Source organism: Pleurodeles waltl, chromosome 3_1 (genome assembly GCF_031143425.1).
Source record: "Pleurodeles waltl isolate 20211129_DDA chromosome 3_1, aPleWal1.hap1.20221129, whole genome shotgun sequence".
Lineage (NCBI taxonomy): Eukaryota > Metazoa > Chordata > Amphibia > Caudata > Salamandridae > Pleurodeles > Pleurodeles waltl.
In genome coordinates, this window is record NC_090440.1 from 549,189,211 (window position 1) to 549,213,789 (window position 24,579).

Here is a 24,579-nt window from a genome sequence, read left to right on the forward strand (position 1 = left end):
TCTTTTCTGCTAACTGACCGCATGCCATGTGTGCAACCATCAACCAGACCAGCTTTTTGGCCAACATCATGTTGGGGGTTTTCGTTAGAGCCCCTAGTAAACTACATATCCCAGGATGCAACGAGTCCTGAGGTTAAAACATAGGACTGTTATGGGGGGACGCCGACTCCCGGAGTGAAGTGCGCAATGCATAACGCAACGCTCCCCGTTGTGCTCCCACCCACATGGGTGCAGGAGGTGTCACTGTCGGGTTTGTTGCGAAGTCCGGGGCCGCGGCCCCTTCCTCCGTCACGCGCAGCTCTCCGCCCCTCCCGCCCACTGACAGCCAAGATGGCGGCGGAAGAGTGCAGGGGCCGCGCAGGCACTGACAGCTCCTGAGGTGAGGAGGGGGTCCGGGAGGGAGGGTCAGGTGCCGGAGGCTGTGGAGCTCCTGGGCGGCACCGGGTGTGACAGGACACGTCCTCCGCGGGCTGATGACTGTGGCCCGTCTAACGGTCCCCTCGCAGCTCCGATCTCCAGCCGGGAAGAAGAACGTGCACTCCGGGGAAGAGATGGTGGGGTGGATGGAGGAGAGTGACAAGGGAAGCTGACGGGGGGTAGTGTCTCCCGGCCCAGAGGAAGAGGTGCTACAGGTGGGCCGGGTCCGGGGGTGCTGGAGGTCCCCTCTCAGCGCCACAGCCTGGAATGGATAAACCAGTGAGGAGCGACTCAAACTAGAGTGCGAAGCGTGTGGGGTGAGAGAAGAGGGGTGAGCTCTCCCGGGGGGTAGAAGTCTGGGGTCGCTAGCAGGTGTTGGCGGTAGGGAGAGAGAGCCTGTGGTCGGCAGCGGGAAGGTGTAAAACAGTAGTAGGGATGTGGCAGAGAGCAACGACCCAAAGGATAGAGTAACATCAAAGGGGCGCAGCTGCATGGGAATGAAGCAAGCGGGGAAGGGATGGGGTAGCGACAGGTGAGATAGTCGAGAAAGAAAAGGAACAGACGGACAAGGAAGAGAAAGGAGGGAGAACAGTGAGAGCGAGACATATCTCCTGGAAACACCGCCAGTGTATAGAGGCGTCCCTGGTGGATGGGCTCAGCTGAGAATACCAGAGAGTAGAGAGACTCCGAGAACACGATAGCCACAGCGTTCGCACGCACTTTAATGTAGCAGTGTACTGTACGAGTTCACAAAATAAACAACAAAGGCATTGCCAAAGCACGAGTGCGAGCCGGGGACGGGCAATGTCAGAGAGCGAAAATGAGCTTCCTAACAAACATGACCTCTGACCACAGAAAGTAGCGTTTGGCGCATAACACTCGAGAAGTGCTTAGACACCACAATAAAGTCCGAGAGTCGACTCGAGTACGTAGAGAGGTAATGTTGAACTCTTAACAAGAAGGGAGAACCAAAGAGGCCATGACACGCAGCACTAGAGAATACACTGCTGAGCGATTTGGTACATCCCTCCAGCCTCTCCCGTCAGTTAATTACCAAGAACATTCCTGCACAACTCATTGACGACGACGCATTCACATAACATAGGAAGATACCCACTATGAAAAAATGAGCACGGGCTGCAGTTGAGCCCTGTCTGTGGACACCTCGTAGACTGGTACGATAGCATGATGAAGTACTACAGAGAATACGGTATAAATCAATAAGCAGCCACCTCTGCTATCACTGGTTGACAGCATCCTTGCCTTTGATCCCGTATAGTAACCAGCTGGCTTTGTGGCTAGGTTCAGGCTAAACAAATACTCAAGGTAGAATGAGAGAGCGAGCTTCTCTTTCGAGCTATGTTAGGCCCAAAGTGTGTGTGATGCAATCAGAGGAAGATATTTCAACGTTATATTCCCAGTTAGAATGAGTGAAAATAGTAAAGAGCGAGAGAGTGCCAATGAAGCATGAGGGGGGGACAACGACTACTGCGGTAGATTGTGAGAGAAACGGGAAGGGCACCGGCAAGCCCTACAGAATAAAAGTGCCAGAGTAGGTGCGAGGCCCCAGAGAGTGAAAGATAGGGAACGACCACAAGAGAAGTACTGCACAGAGAGGCTACAACAACAAGCGAATACCAGAGAGTACAACCTCAGAACATGATGCTGTGTTTGATTCTCCTCTCCCTTTTTTTGTAACACTGTTTCCCGCTAAACATGCTGTAAGAATTTTGCAGGATGTTGATTTAAGACAAATCTACGACGAATGCGCCGATTAAATGTTTTTGCTGCATGTTCCTATGTTTATGCGAAGCGCTGAGAACTCTGGTTAATTCAAAGGTAAACAATGTTAGTTCCATCTGTACAGGCCTCTCTGCGCTGCCAAATTAGATAGCTTTAGATAACTCTGAGTGTATTAGACCACAATATTCATAGCTTAGAAATTATAGCTGTGTGGTGGAATTCCTGAAAACCTATCCATTCCTGGCCACTGGTGTTCACCCATTCATATTTAAGGTTCTGTGTTTAATGTTAATGTGTCTGCCTTGCCTGGCTTCTGCTTATCTTGCAAACAAAACTATAGATCCAAATTGGTTTGTAGGTTTCAATTCGATCTTCATCTGCACTTAATAGGCCACGTGGGTAGAACCTGAGCTAGGTTGGCAGAAGCTCTGATGGGGTTGGGTGGTGGGCCCTGATGAATCACTTGTATGTCTTAATAATATAATGTTGTAAATGGAGGGAGGTAGGTGACAACACTGTCAGCCGTGGGTCACCAAGGGGAAATGGGAAAGATCAATGATCAGTTTGAGAAAGCCCGCCCCCTATAAATGTGCAACCAAGCAGGAGAAAGACGCACTCTGCTCTGTGAGGAGGGTTATGGGATTCTATGTTAATTTTCTGCAAAACTTGAAAACTAATACATTTTAACATAGTCGCAGGGGCTTAGATATCACTGGTACAGTAGGTGCAGTTGCACAGGGGCCCAAGAGGACTGCTGCAACCATTCACGACAAGGCCAGGGGTTGCATTTTACCCTGCTTGCATTGGGACCCTAGTTCCTTCGATATGCCACTGCACACTCGCCATTTTGTTTCTGTATGTGACTTCATGGTATCGATGCTGCAGTGCCCAGAAGGAATTTATTTTACATTTGTGCATTTCCCAAGTATCAAATGTCTAACAATAAAAAAAACATTAAACAGGAACAATATCACCTCTGTAATTATGGTTCAATTAATTAGCTCATACACAATGGAGTTTTGTAATGCAATAGGTTTGTCCCATAAGTATGAACTTTTGCAAATAAATTATAGGCCTGATTCAGATGTTTCTACAGTCTGGTCAAGGAAAAGCTACAGGTTAGGCTGGGGCAATATTTGTGCTTCCAGTGGGGTTTTTACTAGTATGCATCTAAAACTACTGAACTGATTTACTCCAAACGTTGCAGGAGGATAGTGCTTGGTCTAACTCGAAATACTTTGTGCCTTACTATAAATCTATACAGTCGTTTTTATTACATTTTAAAAAGAATACGTAGAACTGCTCAGTCTTTGATATTTTGGGATTGCCTGATTCTACTTGGGAACTTTTCAGTTACAAACCATGAAGTATTCTTTGTGAGTTAATGTATCTGCCTTTAGTTTGGTTCCCCCAGAGGAAAGGGACTTTTGCAAGTCACTAATAACCCCATATAAACCAGTCCACACCACATAGAAGTAGAATTTGTCTTTTTTTTTCTGGATTATTTTTTGTAAATGGTATTCTGACTTGTGTCAGTATTCAACAGTTCTTGAATTTTGTGTCAGACGTTTACATTCAGGGTGAGTTTGACCTGCCTTGGATTGCGGTATATGCTGATGGGCAGCGTCATCGATGTTATTGGGAACCTGTGTTCGGGCACATTATGACTACATTGCAAAAAGTAAAAAGCCCCTGAAAATAGTCTGTTATGTTATGCAACACATTTCTAATGATCTCATCCATTTTCTTCCAGTTTAGTGTTTGTAAAGTCAGAGAAATATAGTGTTATTAAGGAGATGTAGCCTCAGTATCACTTATAAAATACAGATGTTTCTGTAGAGCAGTGCCAGAGTTGTAGTCCTTAAAAGCAATGTCGTTTTTAAAAAAAAAATAGCTACATTTGACATTCAGATATCCCTCCGAGAAAAAAAAAATGGTTGAAAGGCAGTATTAGAAATGGAAATGTTGAGATTGCAGTACCACTTTCCAACTTCCAGAAGTCACAGCACTGAAGATATACTTTCAAAGACTGTATTAGAATTGCAGTTGATACACTGCAATGCCAGTTGGCTGTCCTGGTGGGTTATTCAGAAGGCCTGGTATTTTTCCTCCGCTTAAAACTGTGCCCTTAAAAATAACTCTTTCCATGATCACCATTGTTGTAGATATTAGAAGTTCAGTTATAGTGGGGGAAGTTTGTGTTGCATCTGATTGTGAATTTTAATGTCCTTTACTGCACCTTTTGCCTTAAGGGTTATGGCCTGCGGCCCATGCTTTGCTCCTAACCCACCCATTGGAGGCAAATCCCTGTTTCAAGACAGTTGAAGGCCATGTTTAGCAAGGATATGCCCCCGGCCTGGATCAGGTCTGTGTGCGCAACCTAACCACTCTGTACACTTCCTTTGACTCTGCACAGTTGAGGGTTTTTTTTGTACATATTTTTTCATTAAATTTTTTTGTTTTACAAAAAAATGTGATTTTCATAAAAACCCTGTTTTTTTTTGTTTTGTTTTTTAACATTTTAAAAAAAAATTTTTTTTTTTACACATGTTGGAACCTTCGGGTACATCTTTCAAATAAAGTTGCGTTTTTTATCACGTCAATTGTCTGTTTTTTTGTCGCCAGTTTCTAACCTTCTGAGACTGCTCAGACTAGCCGAAATTGATGAGGTCACCAGCCTGCCATTAATAACAGAACAAAACGCCCCACTCAGACGTGATAATTGTGAGAAGAGTGGCGATCAACTCTGTGCTGTGGCCAAGAATCATAAAGTACCAGTCAGCCAGTGATATATAAAAAACAAGTAAATTGTTGAATGACATTACCTCGCTCAGAAGTGAATAACAGTAAAAAGATTGGGACCTAACTCGGTGCACTGTGGTAATTAATGTGAAGATACGAGTCTAGCAACAATAGAAAAATGGAGCAAATTGCAGAATGACACGTACTTGCTACAAGGAGACTATATAACCTCGTGACTCATTGATCAGGCATTACGCTTTGGTTGAATGTGTGTTGCTTTCATATTTTAATATAAGTAATTTTTGTGACAACTACAATGCCCAGAATGCTCCATTATGAGCAGGATGGGTATAAAAGTTGAAATCAAGAAAGCACCACCAGCCGTGAACAAACTGAGTGGTAAAAAAGCGCTAGCTGAGGTTTTGTTACCGTTATTTGATGCTGAATAAACAGATAATCAAGATCATCACGAGTTCCGCGGACTTCTCAGTAGAATAATATTCTAAGGAGGACTGACCCTTTCATCAGCTGGCACCAGCAGCTTGAGCGCACTGCTTTGCAGACAGTATTTAGGAAGATTTGATATCTATCTATCTATATAAATATATATACAGGGAGTGCAGAATTATTAGGCAAATGAGTATTTTGACCACATCATCCTCTTTATGCATGTTGTCTTACTCCAAGCTGTATAGGCTCGAAAGCCTACTACCAATTAAGCATATTAGGTGATGTGCATCTCTGTAATGAGAAGGGGTGTGGTCTAATGACATCAACACCCTATATCAGGTGTGCATAATTATTAGGCAACTTCCTTTCCTTTGGCAAAATGGGTCAAAAGAAGGACTTGACAGGCTCAGAAAAGTCAAAAATTGTGAGATATCTTGCAGAGGGATGCAGCACTCTTAAAATTGCAAAGCTTCTGAAGCGTGATCATCGAACAATCAAGTGTTTCATTCAAAATAGTCAACAGGGTCGCAAGAAGCGTGTGGAAAAACCAAGGCGCAAAATAACTGCCCATGAACTGAGAAAAGTCAAGCGTGCAGCTGCCACGATGCCACTTGCCACCAGTTTGGCCATATTTCAGAGCTGCAACATCACTGGAGTGCCCAAAAGCACAAGGTGTGCAATACTCAGAGACATGGCCAAGGTAAGAAAGGCTGAAAGACGACCACCACTGAACAAGACACACAAGCTGAAACGTCAAGACTGGGCCAATAAATATCTCAAGACTGATTTTTCTAAGGTTTTATGGACTGATGAAATGAGAGTGAGTCTTGATGGGCCAGATGGATGGGCCCGTGGCTGGATTGGTAAAGGGCAGAGAGCTCCAGTCCGACTCAGACGCCAGCAAGGTGGAGGTGGAGTACTGGTTTGGGCTGGTATCATCAAAGATGAGCTTGTGGGGCCTTTTCGGGTTGAGGATGGAGTCAAGCTCAACTCCCAGTCCTACTGCCAGTTCCTGGAAGACACCTTCTTCAAGCAGTGGTACTGGAAGAAGTCTGCATCCTTCAAGAAAAACATGATTTTCATGCAGGACAATGCTCCATCACACGCGTCCAAGTACTCCACAGCGTGGCTGGCAAGAAAGGGTATAAAAGAAGAAAATCTAATGACATGGCCTCCTTGTTCACCTGATCTGAACCCCATTGAGAACCTGTGGTCCATCATCAAATGTGAGATTTACAAGGAGGGAAAACAGTACACCTCTCTGAACAGTGTCTGGGAGGCTGTGGTTGCTGCTGCACGCAATGTTGATGGTGAACAGATCAAAACACTGACAGAATCCATGGATGGCAGGCTTTTGAGTGTCCTTGCAAAGAAAGGTGGCTATATTGGTCACTGATTTGTTTTTGAATGTCAGAAATGTATATTTGTGAATGTTGAGATGTTATATCGGTTTCACTGAATAATTGAAATGGGTATATATTTTTTTTTTGTTAAGTTGCCTAATAATTATGCACAGTAATAGTCACCTGCACACACAGATATCCCCCTAACATAGCTAAAACTAAAAACAAACTAAAAACTACTTCCAAAAATATTCAGCTTTGATATTAATGAGTTTTTTGGGTTCATTGAGAACATGGTTGTTGTTCAATAATAAAATTAATCCTCAAAAATACAACTTGCCTAATAATTCTGCACTCCCTGTATATATATATATATCTATATCTTGCTGGCAGTCGCCAATAGGTAGTTATAGTTGGGGGCCTCTGGAATTATGTGGCAGGAGAGGGACAAATTATACAGCACAGTTGATTATATTATGCGATAAGGAAAGGCAAATTATGTGGCATAATGCAGCACATTTTGTAATTTTATTTCTTCATTATTTCAACATTTTTAAACTCAGTACCATTTTAATACCCAAATGTAGCAATAAGCAGCAAAAGGGTGACTAGTCTAGTAACACGTGTTGCTACATTTTTAGTACCTTTTGAACTAGAAACAAAATATATATTTTGCAAAAATTTGCAGTTTGTGCTGCAGATGATGGATTATGTGGCAAATGCGGCAAATCTATAATTATGTGAAAATTGCCGCAACCGCACAGTCACATAATTCCAGTGGCCCTGGTTATAGTTAGGACCTAGTTTCCATAGAAGAAGGGTTTTTTGTTTTGCTATTAACTTTGGCGCCGTTTGACAAATCTTCACTAAATTTTAAAAACGAGTTCATCACTTACTTGAGCTGCTGTCTTTAAAGTTTCGGGGTGAGGGGTGGTTTATCAAGCAGGGGTGCAAGAAAGAGGTGAAAAATGCATTTTCTCCATGCAGTTTCTCATAGAGAGTTTGAACACGACGACAGCCCAAACCACTGAATGGAATTACACCCAATTTGGCAGGAAACTAGATCTTGGTCCAGAAGGATCTCTTTTTGTAATTTGGTGTAAATCCCTTCAGTAGTTTTGGAGTTATTGAAGAAAAAATAAATTTGTATGTCTAGGGGCGTGGACCCTTCACAGATCCATTTGCGGCAGATTTGTGGATCCTGGGGGAAAGCTGAGGCCCGATTTGCTGGCCGCAACCTGAGAGGAAAGTTGCGGCTGCCATTTACTTTCTCACATCTGGCCAGCGGGTTGGAAGAAAACTCTAAAATGCTGACCTAAGGGGTTAGGGTACAGGTATCCCCTCAGGGACCCCTACTGGGAGGAAAAAAATACAAATTTTTTTTTGGGCCTATCCGTGGATCCACGGCAGGGCTTAGCTCACCCCCCTGGGTAAACTCGCGAAGGATCCGTGAATCCAAAAAACAATAGGGAAAAAACCTACTCGCACATGAAAACCCGCTGCTCACAGCCAAAGACTGTGTATGGTGTGGGATTGGGTGCATGCAGAGGTGGTCGGCTGCAGGGCCATGTGCGACGTTGGTTGTATTAACGTGCTGGAATTAGATATTACTTTGTTTAATTTTTTTTTTTTTTTTTAAACATAGAAATTTACTGATAAGAATAAAGGTTACAGGGATGTTATAGTTATGTTGAAGTTTTACATATATAAAACCATACACTTTCAACAGTTACATTTATAGTTATATTTATTGGAAGAAACTATAACTTGTGCTGTTAAGTAACTTTAGGCCTTGAGTTATAGTTTCTTAACATAAGTATAACTTAAAGTGCTGAATTTCTGTGGTCTTGCATAGGTAAAACGTCAAGCTAACTATATTGTCTCTGTGACCTTTGTCTTTTTTAGTGAAAAAAAGAATTTAAAAAAAAAATAAAAATATTTATATATATATATATATATATACACACACCTTAGTTAAGCTATTGTTGCACTTTGCAGAGGAAATTATTTTTTACTTTGGTGTTGGTCTGCATGAAATTGTATATGCAAATGCATGACTGATCTGAGAAAAATGCTAACAGTGAAGTGAAGCCTAACAGCAGTTTAGGGTATTGATTTTGCCTTTGAGTTGGTGAGTTTATGATTAAAGGAGACAGGTTATTAATGGGTGCTGTTTGTACCCACAACACAGAGGGTCAAGAAAGGATTAATGTCTAAGATTATTAGAAAACCTACATAGTCTCTTCAAACTTGTCCTCCTTAGCTGTGCAATGGTGTTTTGTGACTCGGAAATGGATTGCATTTTTTTCTTCTATATCATGAAAAATCAAATGGGGAGAAATGCTGATAGGCCAGCACTTGGCATTCATTTCAATGGTAGGAACTTATCATGGTGGAGAAGCAATTTAGGCCATCTTCCAATTCTCACTAAAAGCAATGGGGATCATTTTAGATGAATATTTTATCAAACAATCCTGTTGAAACGTTGGCAATAACAAGCAATTGAAGTAAGAGGACACTTGAACTCAGTACATTTAAGTTATTTGGTTCCACTAAGTACAACCCCATCTGTGTTGAGATGGGAATGTCCCCCTTTGTGGTGTACATTTGTGTTCCTCTGCCCTGACTGCTTGACTGTGTGTGCCTTGAAACCTTAATTTTGGCTTTAGCCTGACTAATCCAGTGTATGCGTAGAGGTCTCAGCCTTTTCCTCAGCATGAGTGAGGTCCTGTACTTGTCCTGGACTTAGTGAAGTCCGCAAAGCGTGCCCCCATTTTACTGACTGTGGACTACTGCCCCTGTTATGGTTTAAGCACGTAGATTGATGGTAGCAGCATACCATGGTTTGTGACTTCATAGTTGTGACCAGACCTTTTTTATTTGTGAGACTGGAGTGAAGGTCTAATGGCCAGCTCTTGTAAAGTTTCACTTCTGACGCTAACACAGATCCTAGTGCTAACATACCAAGCATATGGTGTGGTCTGACTGGTACATGCATTGTGTGTATGAGTGAGTCAGTCATGTAGGAATATGTTATTGATTCCTGGTGTTGTGCACAAGATGGAGATGAAGCTGTTTTTCTAAATAAAGAAAGTCCTATGCTGGCGTTCCTGAACATGGAAGGAGAAGATGTGGGGGAGAGTAGACAAGACTTCCTCAAATTCTATGAGGCCTTTTGCTCAGAGGAGCTGCTGATTACTATCCCTGTACCACTGCCATTTTGGTAGATGGTGGGCTAAAGGATGGAATGGCAGTCTCTGTTGTTCAAGGTAAAAGACACCCTTTTGCTTTTCATCTGATCAAAGCATGGCTGATGACAGTCAAGGGTGCTGCATACTGAAGACTATTCTTCTTTGTGGATCATCATTCTGCACAAAGGCTGTGCCTTGAAACCAACCTGTAAAGGTCACTCTAAAGAAGAATCACCCTAAACCGGTTCAGAAAATGCAGACAGTGGATCCATGTCTGTGTAAAGATGGGACACACTGACCCTCTTTTTTTCATCCAGTTCTAAGCTCTCTATAAACAAAGAAAGCAGTGTTCCACAGAGTTTTCACATGAGTGCTTGGGCAACCATGGCTGGTGTCTGCCTAACAGTCAGCTTCCTACAGGTTGAGGAGACATAACATGACATCTTGCCTTGTTGCAAGAAACTGTTCATCTTACCTGAGGTACCTAAAAGTCAACATGCTTACTAAGAAGAGGGAAGGAGCCTGCCAACACTTCAGAAGGTTTGACTGCCTGTAAAGCCAGAAGCAGCAAGACCTCAGGCTTGGCAGTGTCCCAGGTGTCTGCAGGCACCACACTTTTCTGTTTGAGGTTTGCGGAACTACAGAGTCCTGACTGCTCAGTGCTGCTGAAAACTGGGACTGGGGCTAAACCTGTGCCACAGTGACCCATAGAAATGTGACCACAGCTCATCTTGTGCCACTTTGATGAAATGGGTGCATCTGAGGCTCATTCAGTTCTGCTGTGACCCAAAGAAGTCCACCATAGATCATCCCATGCCACTGCATCCTTGACACTGGTGTGGCTATATTGTGCTGCTACAGTATGGCTTAGCACCCTGAAATATGAGAGTGAAACCCTAGCACCCAAACACAGGTAGAAATGTGCCCATGAGAAGATTCATTCTATGAGGCCATTGCTACTCCATGTTACTTGAATTTTGGAGCTAGAGGACAGCTCCTTCCTGTGCCCAGGGTCGTGACCTCGCTACAGCAGAAAGAGGCTGCTTCTGACTCAAAGCAGCCACTCTCGCCTACAAGAAGGAGACATGTGCTTCTTGAACTTACATTATAATGAAACTCTAGAGTCTGTTTTTGAACCATACATTCCTGACCTCATGGTTGATCAACAAAGGACTTTCTTATTGTTCCCTTGTCGAAAGTGCCCTAAAGAACCCCACAGACACCATGCGGTGCACTATGCATATCAAATTTCTGCAACAGTTGAACAGATTTCTGTTAAATTCTCACTCCCCTTTCTAGTGCTGCCCTTCTTAAGGAAGGCCTTACACTAGTTCTTTCACAGGGCCATAGCCACTGCGGGGTGCTTGGCTCCTAAGAACTGTTGTCTCAAAGGAGTCTGCAGTTGGTACCCCATGACAGACTGGCAGCCTGCTGCTCCAACCTCCTTAGGTTTCACCTCCATTTATAGGGCTTTGTCTTGACACAATCTGTTTAGCAATATTATGAACATGCCATTTGCCTCTCTGAGTACATGAGTCCTGTTACTTGTATATTATCTGTTGTATTTAGAGATTTGAATGGGCTTGGTAATATGTATGTACAGTAAAATTGAAGTGAATCTTGGGGTATTATGTTTTACTAAAAATAAGAGTGGATGGTAGGAAATCGTAGAAGTGTGAAACAGCACGTGCTTGTCTTTCCGTAGGCTAAGAATATGATCTAAAGAGCTTGTACTCAATAGTCCCTTTCACAGTGTACCCCATAATGTTTTGCATAAGGTTGGTCCCTTTCTATAATGGCACAGGCAATCTATAATGATGGAATGTGCCCAGAGTATTTACAAGTGTCAGAGATAGATTCGTTATTTACATGTATCACTTTTGTGCTTTATTTGCACTTCTATGAAAACTTAGTTGGGCGATTATTGCAAATGAGAGGTGTACCACTAGGCGATGGAAATTGCTCAACTTCTCATCATTGGACTTGGCCTTGATAAGGTATTTCTCAACTGTCTCTCCAAAGGGTTGGGCATATTAATGCAGAAAGAACACTGAAGTGCACTAAGTACAGAAACAAGAAGAAGACAAAACACTGAGCTATGTGCCTTACGACAATGCGGAAAATAAAACAAGACTAACTTAAATATGCGTATCGTACCACGAGAGGTTATATAAATCTTGCATTATGAATGGACAGAGACTTTGTACCGCTCCCCAGTGTAAAATACCCATCAAAAGAACTACAGAGGGCCCTCACAGAATTATGCAACTGTGAGTGTTAATTCAGCAAATACCACACTCTCAAGCCTTCTGTGATGCAGTCCGTAAGTAGAAGGTTTGTCACCAAACAAAGAACATGGAGTACTACCTCAGGAGAAGACAGCGCAAACCCAGCAAACAAATAACACAACAAATAGAACTTAGGCAAGCACAGAGGAAAGACCCTAGCTTTGTTCAAACAGCGCTCAGAAGCTAACTTTAAAGAACTCAACATAGTAAGCAGGCCTCTTGGACCGCTGTCAGACCCCCTGTCTGGCACGAATCTAAAAAGGGACCTTGCTTGACATTTCGGCATCTACTTGGACAAGAAAGATCTACAACTCCCTATCAACGGCATATTTGCGTCCTGGAACTCAAAACCTCTTCTGTCAGACAGGTCATCAACAAATACAAAACCTAGATGCTTCAGTCCTTTCCAACTACTAACCGAGCTACAGTGGCACAGATATCCAACTAAACAGAAAGGAACACTTGTTTTCTGGCCACCAGAAGGGCTTCTACTTGCGCATAGGTACTGAATCAAGCTGCTCTCCATTTGGTATTATTTGAAAAAGGTAACTGAAATACGGTAGATTCAGTACTATAGGGTCCCCTGTGGGGCACATTGGACAAGGAACCACCAGAGTCTATTACGAAGACTAGAAAAGCTCAGCATTCAAGCCTCATCCTAGGTTGTATTTCCTACGACCTCCAGGCCAGACACAACATTGTGTCACTGTCTGTCTCTACATCAACTGCCTTCCCGCCCAATTGTCTTTCCATTTCCGTCTAACGCTACCTGACACTGCTGCTAAAATTTGCCTATTCCTTCAACCTAACCCAGCTACAGCTTTAAGTGGAAAATGTTATTTTCACCTTATGATCGTTAAATCATCGTTGAAACCGTATCTGACTATTGGAGGCACGCAATCAAGTTGAACTTAATGGGAACCATGACCAGAATCGACCCGATTGGAGTCATTAAAGTAGTGCCCCAAGGGGACGCCGCTCGTCTCAGCGCTGCGTCTTGCCCACTGGTCACGCCCTTGCGCTGGTTGACTTCTTGACTCCCTACTCATCTTGCTGTGGCGTGAGGCGGACTCCATGTAAATGTAGTCAGGCTGTCTCTAATTGAGTGCACTCCTGTATCACCCCTCAGCCTCTCATGAATAGCGCTTAAGGGAGCACCTGCTATGGCTGCCTTATTAGTCCTTTGCCTGCCTGAGGCTTCCTCCTGCTCATTATTTCTTCAAGATGCAGGTTTTACCCGGGGATCCAAAAATGGCTTCTAAGGCAAAAGAAATTGGATTTCTTATTAAGAGCAGAAGTGGTTTTGTTGCTTCCGATTTTGCAGGTTAGGATACAAAACCATTAAGACGTGTGCAAATTAAATTGTTCCAATACACAAAATTAAAGAAGATAAAAAGCGAGATAAAATGTTGCGAGCATGAGTACACATCATGTGAAAACTAACAGTTTAAATGTTTATGCCACGAATTGAACAAGGGTGCGCTGGGTGCATGAAGGGCGAGGTTCTCGCCCTCTAAGCACAGGGAAAGCGCCGAGATCGCTCACATTCTAAGGAGTAAGCGTTTTTGTGCGGAGGTTTCCACCCTGTCAGTAATCACATCAGGTATTCCAAAGTGCGTCACAAAGGCTTGGAAGTGTACGCATGGTTTATTTTACTTGGAATATGCAAACCCCTCCTAATGAATTCCTCCTGCTTTGAAATAGATTCTGACTGTTATGATGCAGCCCTCCACTCCTTCAAATAGCCCCCTCGAACCTTTTCTGCCATACAGCTTAATATTTCGAAAACCTTTTTGCTCTGCAGTTAGATTCTAGTGACCTAGTGTATGAGGCCCAGCTTCATTGCATGATCCAGGAACAATACTTAATCTCACTGTGCTTCATTTCCCTTAGTGCCCAGAAACATACTAAGAACTATTAGTAAACGCCAAGCATTTAGTATTGACATTTATGAATCACTTGGACTCGGTTTATATTCCGTTCTTCCTCTTTTTTCCTGTTTAGTTGGCTATTTTCTTTGGGTGCTGTAGATTTGCATTGTTCGAGTGTTCTCCTTACACTTCCATCATATTGTTCTCGGATTAGTTTATGCTAATTTGGGGAAGTGGTTTCAGAAAGTCTTGTGCCGCCATTTACTGAAGGAAGAAGTTTGGGCCTGAAGTGGTTTAAAAATTATTTCCATCTGTGTTCAAACTGTAACTATTTGATCACTACAATTACACAGGGTTCTGTTTGTCTGCTGCCAAACGCGTTCTACCTCTAGTACACCAGAAGGCGAAACACAGGTAGCGTGTCTTACAAGGTGGGTTTCTTCAAGAGCAGACACCATTGTTGCCGAGGACTCATATCTGTGGTGTGGAGATCCAGCGTGGGCTGGAGTAAGTGAAGTGATTCACAACGGTCCACATATGTGTGTTTTACGAGCTAAAGTCCCTGATCCCTAGGGAAAAATTATTTGATTCCCATTCACCTGCCATGTGTCTAAGGGCTCTTCCAGCAGCAGATCAGATTTAATTCAGTAGACAATTTGGGAGGTTTTTTTAGATTGTATGATGGAGTAAGTGCCTCGTTTGGAGAAAAACGGCACTGTAGCCCTGCTTGTGGCATCTATTTTCAACCGGAAAATACTTCTGGGACCTGCCTGCGGCTTGAAGCATAAAATAAGGAGGTAGATGCTCTAGGAATGGTGTTTGGGATTCCTATGGCAGCTTTATTCACTGTTTCCATGTATATGCCTTTTAAACCACACAAGGAAGCCCCACAGGCCCGAAGCTCACCAAGATAACACTTCAAGCTCCTTTCGACTGTTGCCCTATTTCTAGTTGGAACGAGTGGCTGTAAAGGGGTTAGGAAGCCGTATTTTTATAATGCAGGTCCAGGACATAGCATCCTATCCCTAACTGCTTCTGCGGTTGAAAGTCACTGACGGGCTTCGATGCTCATCGAGCTTTTGTGAGAGATAGTTGAACTCGGCCAGAATGTTTTGTTGACTATTTTCAAACCACAATTCTGTTCTGGACAGCTTTTGTCTTGTGAGTAACCTCTCCTGACAAATTTTGGAGGTATGGCGGTACGTTGTACAGACTGAATCCATGCAGAGCCTCTCATCTCTTACCACACCCTCAGTCCCCCGGACACCGTACGACTCAAGTTGCTCTTCCCGCCACCTATACACTGCACAGGATTTTCCATTCATCAAGCCCTTCGCTAGATAATTAATTATTCCATTTCTGCATTCTATCCTGCCACTTGGAAAAATGCTTGCATTGTGAAATGACTATTTCACTGTCAGGAGTTCCACCCTTTTTAATCCCTTTCGCCACTCTGTGAAATTCTATCCCTAGCTTCTCCCTTGTGGAGTTTGCAGTGCAGGCACTGCCGGAGTTTGTTGGCCATTCTTCTTGAGTTTTCTTATTCTTAGTTTTCCAGTGATGAGATGTGTGAGGACAGTGCCTCGTAACAATAGTTGTTTAAGACTTTTCTGTATTTTCAGATGTTTATGTGGTGCCTAATTCCTGGATTCAGCTTCTTTCACAGAAGCACTCACTAGTTTATCAGGTTTTAAAATGGTGCACAGGGCAATATAGCAGTCTGTCCACGGTCACACAGTTTGATCGCTTGAGAAAGCCGGGCTTGGAACTTGGGTCTCCTGGTCTGACAGACCAGTGCCGGAGTTCAGGTGGGCGCTAGTTTGATTCAGTTTACCGTGCAGTAAATCAAGCAGGATACACGGCTACCCAAGCAGAAACAACAAGAGTTAAAACTCGACCCTGGCCAAGTGTTTCGTACACGCTGCTTAATGGTTGCATTGTCTTGAGACTGGAAGTGATGACGCTTGCCGCTGCGTTGCGCCCTTTCAGAAGGCCGATGGGAGAAGGCTTGGGTCGAGGCCTCTTTCCGCTTTCGGTGCGTGCACACGCGAGCACCACGTGAGAGGGCGCGTGCAGGAAGCAGCTGCGCGGGGCATTGTCTGGGGCGGTGCAGGCGCACAGCAGGGATTCATTAACAACCTGCGCGGGCCCAGAGGTCACCTTTCATGGGTTCCCGATGTTCACATCGCTCACTTTCTTCTTCTCACTGGATGCTTATATTAGCCTCGAGTAATGGCCCAACTGTTTGAGCTCCTTCCCCGGAATGTGGAAGCTTTTTTTGGGAGCCACAGATGTTCTGCATGTGTCCATCTTTGAATGGTACAGTTGGAGTAAGCGGTGCTCTTGAGTGTGTGGCTGTGGGGCGCTTTATGGGGTGAAGGTTAAGTTCTCAATGAAGTTTTGGGTCTTCTGTGTACAGTGTAGTCGGTAATGTCTGCAGTACCAGATAGTGCTGGGATTACATACCGGTAATCTTCATTACTCCGAGGCCCTTTCAGTCTATCACAGTCCCTGAGGTGCCTTCCCCCTCCCGCCCCGGGGAGAGGAACTTTGGCGCTAAAGCTAAGCCTCCTGAGATTGATGCCCCTCTAAGCAACTATGGGTGCTACATTGGCGTCTCCTTGACCTAGCTAAAGGCAGCCTAATGCCCCCCAGCTCCGGAGAGGGTTGGTGGTACATAAAGGGCTTGAAGAGGTGTAGAGATGGGCCACCGACGGTTAGGAGAAAGTAATCTGGTCATTACCCCGTCTCCCTTTTCCCCGTCCCAGTTCTTCTTACTGAGTACTTCCAAGGCACAGGGGGACTTTGGACCAGGCCACGTGGCATCCTTGAATTAACCTGGAGTCATTCAATGAATACCTAAAGCTGGTAAAAGAGATCTCTCGGCCCAGCAGAGATCCTCAGTCCGACCCCCCTTCCCCAATGGAAAGAGGAAAGAATCGGGCGTTTGAGGGAACTAGTCCTTTCCCAGTACCGCTACACGGAGGACAGGGATACAACCACAGGTTGCCCTGCAGAAACACAGCCAGAGTCTGCCTCATCACAACTGAGACCAGGGTCCGGGTGCAGATGTAATGCAGTCTCTTGAATCTGGAGGAGCATTAACCACTCCAGGGACATAACGCGAGAAAGAAATAGCAGCTTCTAAAGTGCTCTGCTCGATAAATTCAGGATAATGCATTACACGTGCCCGACGCTAAGCACTCGCCCTTATACATCTGTGTATTAACGTAATACACAGATGTCGACGTGTGCTCTACGTCGGCAATTAACTTGCCCGTTTTCAATGCATGTACTTCATTCTATTTCACTTTTTAAATGGCTTTGTTATTTAAGAGTCACCACGCTTGTCTTCTTTAAAGAGTTAACGTGTCCTTCACTTGATTTCCAGGGTATTTATTTGTGACCCCACAGAGCGCGAAACTGCAGAAAACAGACACACTGGTTGCATTTACATTTCATTGTTGTGCTCTCTAACCTTTTCTTGCGAGATACGTTTATACATCTTTAATATGCAATTATTTATATTTTCTAGCACTTTACTATTAAGCACTTTCCCCACAATTGGGCAGGTACCTTTTGATTTTGATTCGTTGGTTGATGTGTTCCGCTCGGAGCGTTTTCCATCAACAGTGGACGCCTCCCCTCAGCTTCCCTCTGTGCATAATTTAAGCTCTACTCTTATTTTTTCAGAGCAGGTTCGTGTCACCCGTTAACACGCCAATAGGTCCCCGCATCAAAACTTAAAATAGACTAGTTGTACTGTTAGCTCCCTTTGCACAAAATGTTTTCATCTCGTCCGTAAAGCAAATATGCGAAATTGCACAGACGACTTTCTCGGTACATTCAGGCTTGAGGTACATCCGCAGACGCGGACGCCCCACACGAAGTAACACCCAGTGGCTTAGGTCGGGGAGATAAAACCTCAGAGTACAAACTCCAGTGGCCTGGAATGGCTGAGGCGTGTTACACAGATCAGTGTATAGCTCGCATTCCTTTACCTCTGTGCATTACTTACGGGACCCCTAAAGTAGTACATTTGGTACTCTACCTCATTTAATGCTATTGAAAAACCTGAGAAATACTGAAAATGTACTTTAATTGATGCTAAAGCTAATGAGACACGGCCTGCACGGAAGTGCTTTCGCTGTGTTTTTGGAACCGTGCTCGGTGAAGCAGGATGCTTGCTGGGAGACTGGATGAGCCTGCACAAAGAGGCGCCGCGTCATGGCGCTGCTCCGTCCAGCCTGCAGCTCAGCGGAGCCCGTGCCCGGTGATGAGCCACTGGCTCGTGAGGACCAGTTCTGCCCGGGAGGACAAGTTCTGCCGCTGGCCTTTGTCTAGGGCGGGCGCAGCTGCCGCCTTGTCTTCTTGGCTCCGCCCCACCCCCCTCTCTTACTGGCATCTGCTTTCTCGTTACCTGAAAGCCCAGGCGGCCCAAATATTACAGGACTGCGTGAAAATGTGCTCTGAAATACATGCATGTCCGTAGGAAGATCCAAGGACGTATATTGGCTACTGTGACCAAAGGTTGCTGTGTTTGACAATTTGTGCCAAGGGAGTGGGTGGGGGGGGGGAGGGGGTAGACATGCTTAAAAAAAGTAGTTTAGAACCTTCGAGGCATATTGTTGATATAAGATTTGGCTTTTTATATAACCTCCCCCCCCCCCCCCCCCAACCATCCCACCTCTTATCATGGACGTCAATTCGCAGAAATGCCAGGGGTAGCGAAAGTGATATCACACTCCATTTGACCTCCACTTTCACTCACATACTTACACATACACACAAATGCACACTTACGCACACCGTATCTCACATAAATACACACTCGCCCGCACACACACACACACAAGATCCTTTAAAAGCATTTGTTACTTACCTCAACTGCCATGGAAGGGCATATTCCAGCTATCTGTACTACATTTTTATTACACTTATAGTGAATAATATATTATTATTCACTATTGGTGCAATAAAAAATTGATAGAAAACAAAGAAGTGGAGCTTCAACTGGCGTCCATAAGGACGACCTGCCACCATTTCCCTGCCACTGAATTTGCTGCCTCTGAGGCCAGGGGTCGCAAAGGGCAAGCCAGAGGTCACAGCTGCGATCTGTAAATGACGTCAATGCTTCTTAAATAGGGGGATGTAATATGGATTGCAGAAACCCTGACCCGTCGCATAATTCCTTCTGAAAAGTCCAATAGTGCAAGATCCGGAGCCTTCTTGCACCAAGCCTGACGTGGCACTGCAGCCCAGGGAGGTCCTGTAGACCAGCCTTTGCAGGTTCTGGTACTATGTGACCCAAAGAGACCTTCCCAGTGGCCCCATTGGAAAACGACGACTTTACAGCATTGGCAGAGACGGCTTTTTCGGTGCCATTAAAACTTGTCAACTTTTAAGTGATTGAGAGAATGGTGCTCTGTCACTTCTTGACTGGTGAAAGAAGTGCTGCCCAGGATGCGTCAGCATAGAAAAAGCTCTCCGAACTAAAGGAGAACTTAGAATATGTTTAAAAACGGAATTCGAAACTTGGCAACTTGACTCTAGTTATTTAATTACATTAAACCACAGTGATGTTGAGAACAGTCTTTTCAAGTTCTTTCTGTATGCACCAGTGTAGGAGGCTGGACTGGCTTGTAGTGAGTACCTAGGGGTACTTGCACCTTGCACCAGGCCCAGTTATCCCTTATTAGTGTATAGGGTGTCTAGCAGCTTAGGCTGATAGATAATGGTAGCTTAGCAGAGCAGCTTAGGCTGAACTAGGAGACGAGTGAAGCTACTACAGTACCACTTAGTGTCATATGCACAATATCATAAGAAAACACAATACACAGTTATACTAAAAATAAAGGTACTTTATTTTTATGACAATATGCCAAAGTATCTCAGAGTGTACCCTCAGTGAGAGGATAGGAAATATACACAAGATATATATACACAATACCAAAATATGCAGTAATAGTCTTAGAAAACAGTGCAAACAATGTATAGTTACAATAGGATGCAATGGGGACACATAGGGATAGGGGCAACACCAACCATATACTCCAAAAGTGGAATGCGAACCACGAATGGACCCCAAACCTATGTGACCTTGTAGAGGGTCGCTGGGACTATTAGAAAATAGTGAGGGTTAGAAAAATAGCCCACCCCAAGACCCTGAAAAGTGAGTGCAAAGTGCACCAAAGTTCCCCAAAGGACAAAGAAGTCGTGATAGGGGAATAAGGCAGGAAAGACACAAACCAACCATGCAACAACGCTGGATTTCCAATCTGGGGTACCTGTGGAACAAGGGGACCAAGTCCAAAAGTCACAAGCAAGTCGGAGATGGGCAGATGCCCAGGAAATGCCAGCTGCGGGTGCAAATAAGCTTCTACTGGACAGAAGAAGCTGCGGTTTCTGCAGGAACGCAAAGGGCTAGAGACTTCCCCTTTGGAGGACGGATCCCTCTCACCTTGTAGAGTCGTGCAGAAGTGTTTTCCCGCCGAAAGAACACCAACAAGCCTTGCTAGCTGCAAATCGTGCGGTTAGCGTTTTTGGATGCTGCTGTGGCCCAGGAGGGACCAGGAGGTCGCAAATTGGACCAGGAGGTAGAGGGGACATCGAGCAAGACAAGGAGCCCTCTTAGCAGCAGGTAGCACCCGGAGAAGTGCCAGAAACAGGCACTACGAGAATGTGTGAAACGGTGCTCACCCGAAGTTACACAAAGGAGTCCCACGTCGCCGGAGACCAACTTAGAAAGCCGTGCAATGCAGGTTAGAGTGCCGTGGACCCAGGCTTGGCTGTGCACAAAGGATTTCCGCCGGAAGTGCACAGGGGCCGGAGTAGCTGCAAAAGTCGTGGTTCCCAGCAATGCAGTCTAGCGAGGTGAGGCAAGGACTTACCTCCACCAAACTTCGACTGAAGAGTCACTGGACTGTGGGAGTCACTTGGACAGAGTTGCTGGATTCGAGGGACTTCGCTCGTCGTGCTGAGAGGAGACCCAAGGGACCGGTAATGCAGCTTTTTGGTGCCTGCGGTTGCAGGGGGACGATTCCGTCGACCCACGGGAGATTTCTTCGGAGCTTCTAGTGCAGAGAGGAGGCAGACTACCCCCACAGCATGCACCACCAGGAAAACAGTCGAGAAGGCGGCAGGATCAGCGTTACAGAGTTGCAGTAGTCGTCTTTGCTACTATGTTGCAGTTTTGCAGGCTTCCAGCGCGGTCAGCAGTCGATTCCTTGGCAGAAGGTGAAGAGAGAGATGCAGAGGAACTCGGATGAGCTCTTGCATTCGTTATCTAAGGAATCCCAAGAGACAGAGACCCTAAATAGCCAGAAAAGAGGGTTTGGCTACCTAGGAGAGAGGATAGGCTAGCAACACCTGAAGGAGCCTATCACAAGGAGTCTCTGACGTCACCTGGTGGCACTGGCCACTCGGAGCAGTCCAGTGTGCCAGCAGCACCTCTGTTTCCAAGATGGCAGAGGTCTGGAGCACACTGGAGGAGCTCTGGGCACCTCCCAGGGGAGGTACAGGTCAGGGGAGTGGTCACTCCCCTTTCCTTTGTCCAGTTTTGCGCCAGAGCAGGGCTAAGGGGTCCCTGAACCGGTGTAGACTGGCTTATGCAGAATTGGGCACATCTGTGCCCAAGAAAGCATTTCCAGAGGCTGGGGGAGGCTACTCCTCCCCTGCCTTCACACCATTTTCCAAAGGGAGAGGGTGTAACACCCTCTCTCAGAGGAAGTCCTTTGTTCTGCCATCCTGGGCCAGGCCTGGCTGGACCCCAGGAGGGCAGATGCATGTCTGAGGGGTTGGCAGCAGCAGCAGCTGCAGTGAAACCCCGGGAAAGGCAGTTTGGCAGTACCAGGGTCTGTGCTACAGACCACTGGCATCATGGGATTGTGCCAACTATGCCAGGATGGCATAGAGGGGGCAATTCCATGATCATAGACATATTACATGGCCATATTCGGAGTTACTATTGTGAAGCTACATATAGGTAGCGACCTATATGTAGTGCACGCGTGTAATGGTGTCCCCGCACTCACAAAGTCCGGGGAATTGGCCCTGAACAATGTGGGGGCACCTTGGCTAGTGCCAGGGTGCCCACACACTAAGTAACTTAGCACCCAACCTTTACCAGGTAAAGGTTAGACATATAGGTGACTTATAAGTTACTTAAGTGCAGTGTAAAATGGCTGTGAAATAACGTGGACGTTATTTCACTCAGGCTGTCGTGGCAGGCCTGTGTAAGATTTGTCAGAGCTCCCTATGGGTGGCAAAAGAAATGCTGCAGCCCATAGGGATCTCCTGGAACCCCAATACCCTGAGTACCTCAGTACCATATACTAGGGAATTATAAGGGTGTTCCAGTAAGCCAATGTAAATTGGTCACTAGCCTGTCAGTGACAACTTGAAAGAAATGAGAGAGCATAACCACTGAGGTTCTGATTAGCAGAGCCTCAGTCAGACAGTTAGTCACTACACAGGTAACACATTCAGGCACACTTATGAGCACTGGGGCCCTGGAGAACAGGGTCCCAGTGACACATACAACTAAAACAACATATATACAGTGAAAAATGGGGGTAACATGCCAAGCAAGATGGTATTTTCCTACAACCAGCATTCCTTTTCTAAATACCGCACATTAATGCATTTAATAACAATGTCGGCGTTTCACAACAGTTTTGTAGAGAGGCTGTGAAACAAACACTAATGTTGGGACAAATGAGTCAATCGAGAATTAAGTTTGGAAACCGTGAACTACTTGTGGTTTCAGGTACTACTGAGGTAATTCCTCATGGCCAATCATGGCCTCACTCCGAGTTGGGTTGTCCTCCAGCATCATGAAATTACCACACCTATGGTCCTTGTAATTTCAGGTACGAAATGGATTAACTGCATTAGTTGTAATGGAGGCCACGGTGTATTACCCCTCTCCACCGACCCCACACCCTTTTAATCTCAAATGTGGCAGTGCCCTGTATTGCATGCAAAGTGGCTATTGCTTTTTAGAGCCCTACATTGTTGGGCACCTTACTGATGAGCTCGAGGCTTTGCGATACACTGGGACGCCATCACGCTAGTATATCTGTCTTGTTTTCTATGCACTGCTGGATGATCTCTAGGTCAAGACAAGACAGGGAAGTGGGCCATTATTCATTTAGACATCTGAGTTTAAGGGTTTTGTGGTTTTGAAGCAGCTGGAAAGAGGTCCGGTTAATTTGGGGGAGAACTGATTTGAGGATCTCTGGTATCCGTTATTTGGGTTACTTTGTTCTTGCGTTGCCATGGAAGACTTTTTTTTGTAGCAATCTTGTTTTGAAAAACAATCAACATAATTTAGAAGGCTGGGATGGTGAAGGGACTTCAGGCGTCCAGTGCCAGTTTGCATTAATTTTTTGTGCTCAGTCAGCTGTGCTTTTGGCCTGTGAACAACCCAAGTTACTAACCTCAAGTCGTAGACAGTTTCAATCACGGCTATTTATTTATTTTAATATTCACTAGGCTTGAGACTGTCAACGAGTAACCAAATTGAAAAATATATATATAATAAAAACAGCAGGAATAAATGTAGAAAGAGTAAGGAAATATTATCCTCAAAACACTGAAGTAAGCAATGACTGAAGCTGTCTGAAGCAAAACCGAAAACAGAAGTATACCATTCCTAGTTCCACAGCAGTCAGTCTGTGTAATGGTTAGGGTAAAAGAACTGCAACCGAGGATTAAAAAAAAAAAAAAAAAAAGAAAGAAACTACTTCTAGTGAAGCAGTCCTTGAAGTGAACATAGATCGGGAAGAATGAATCCCTCACAACCAAGAGAAGAAGAATAAATGAACTTCGGGCTTTAAGGCGTGAAATAAGAATTGCATCTTTAATGCTGCATAATAGTTGGCAGCTCTTTTTTTAAAGTGACCATTTAATCAAAGAAAGCATCTGGAAGCGCTTTGGTTAGGCGGAGGCCAGTGCAGCGGGTTGCTTATGCTCTTTGACAGTTGATTACTTTCCCGAGAACAATTATTGTTGGCAATCTTGTACTGCAATGGAATAGTTTTATTGTCTGTATTTTTATGCATTGTCCCAATGTGAATGATTGAATTATTCTGTCGCAGGTGCACATACTACTCCTCAACGCATCTGCCAGCAGTGCCCCGGCAGGTTGGATGGTCATTTAACACTTCTTTGATATCCGCCACTAAACCTACAGACTGTAGGGTTTTGCGAGGTCTAGTGGTGGGACATTGCAGTTTTAGCTGTGTGGAAGGCAAGAATGCCTCCCATGGAACCAACATGGAAGCTGCAGGTGGCTTGAAACATACTCAGATGATGTAAGCGTTCTGCTTTCTTTGTAGTGGGGTCTTGTTTTGGATTTGAGAGCACGGCGGAGCCGAAAGAGAGGTTTACAGTCTGTAGGTCATAACGCTGCTGAATACAAATCATACTAAAGTTGCATTGCCCTCACAACCATACACTGTTTGCTGACAGTGCTCTCCCCTTGGGCTGGACCTTGCGGTCCAGCAATGTAGAGTTTGGAGTGTTTTTAATA

At 44.8% G+C, this 24,579-nt stretch overlaps 1 protein-coding gene across 3 annotated transcripts in view; it reads left to right on the top strand.

Annotated features, from left to right (window-relative positions):
• The first annotated feature begins 269 nt into the window (after nucleotides 1-269).
• DENND4A (DENN domain containing 4A) overlaps nucleotides 270-24,579 on the top strand; it is a 518,288-nt gene continuing 493,978 nt past the window's right edge. For all 3 annotated transcript variants that reach the window (XM_069222901.1, XM_069222904.1, XM_069222905.1), the window contains exon 1: nucleotides 270-379. The gene's annotated coding sequence lies outside the window, so the exon portion shown is untranslated. The remainder of the gene's footprint in view (nucleotides 380-24,579) is intronic.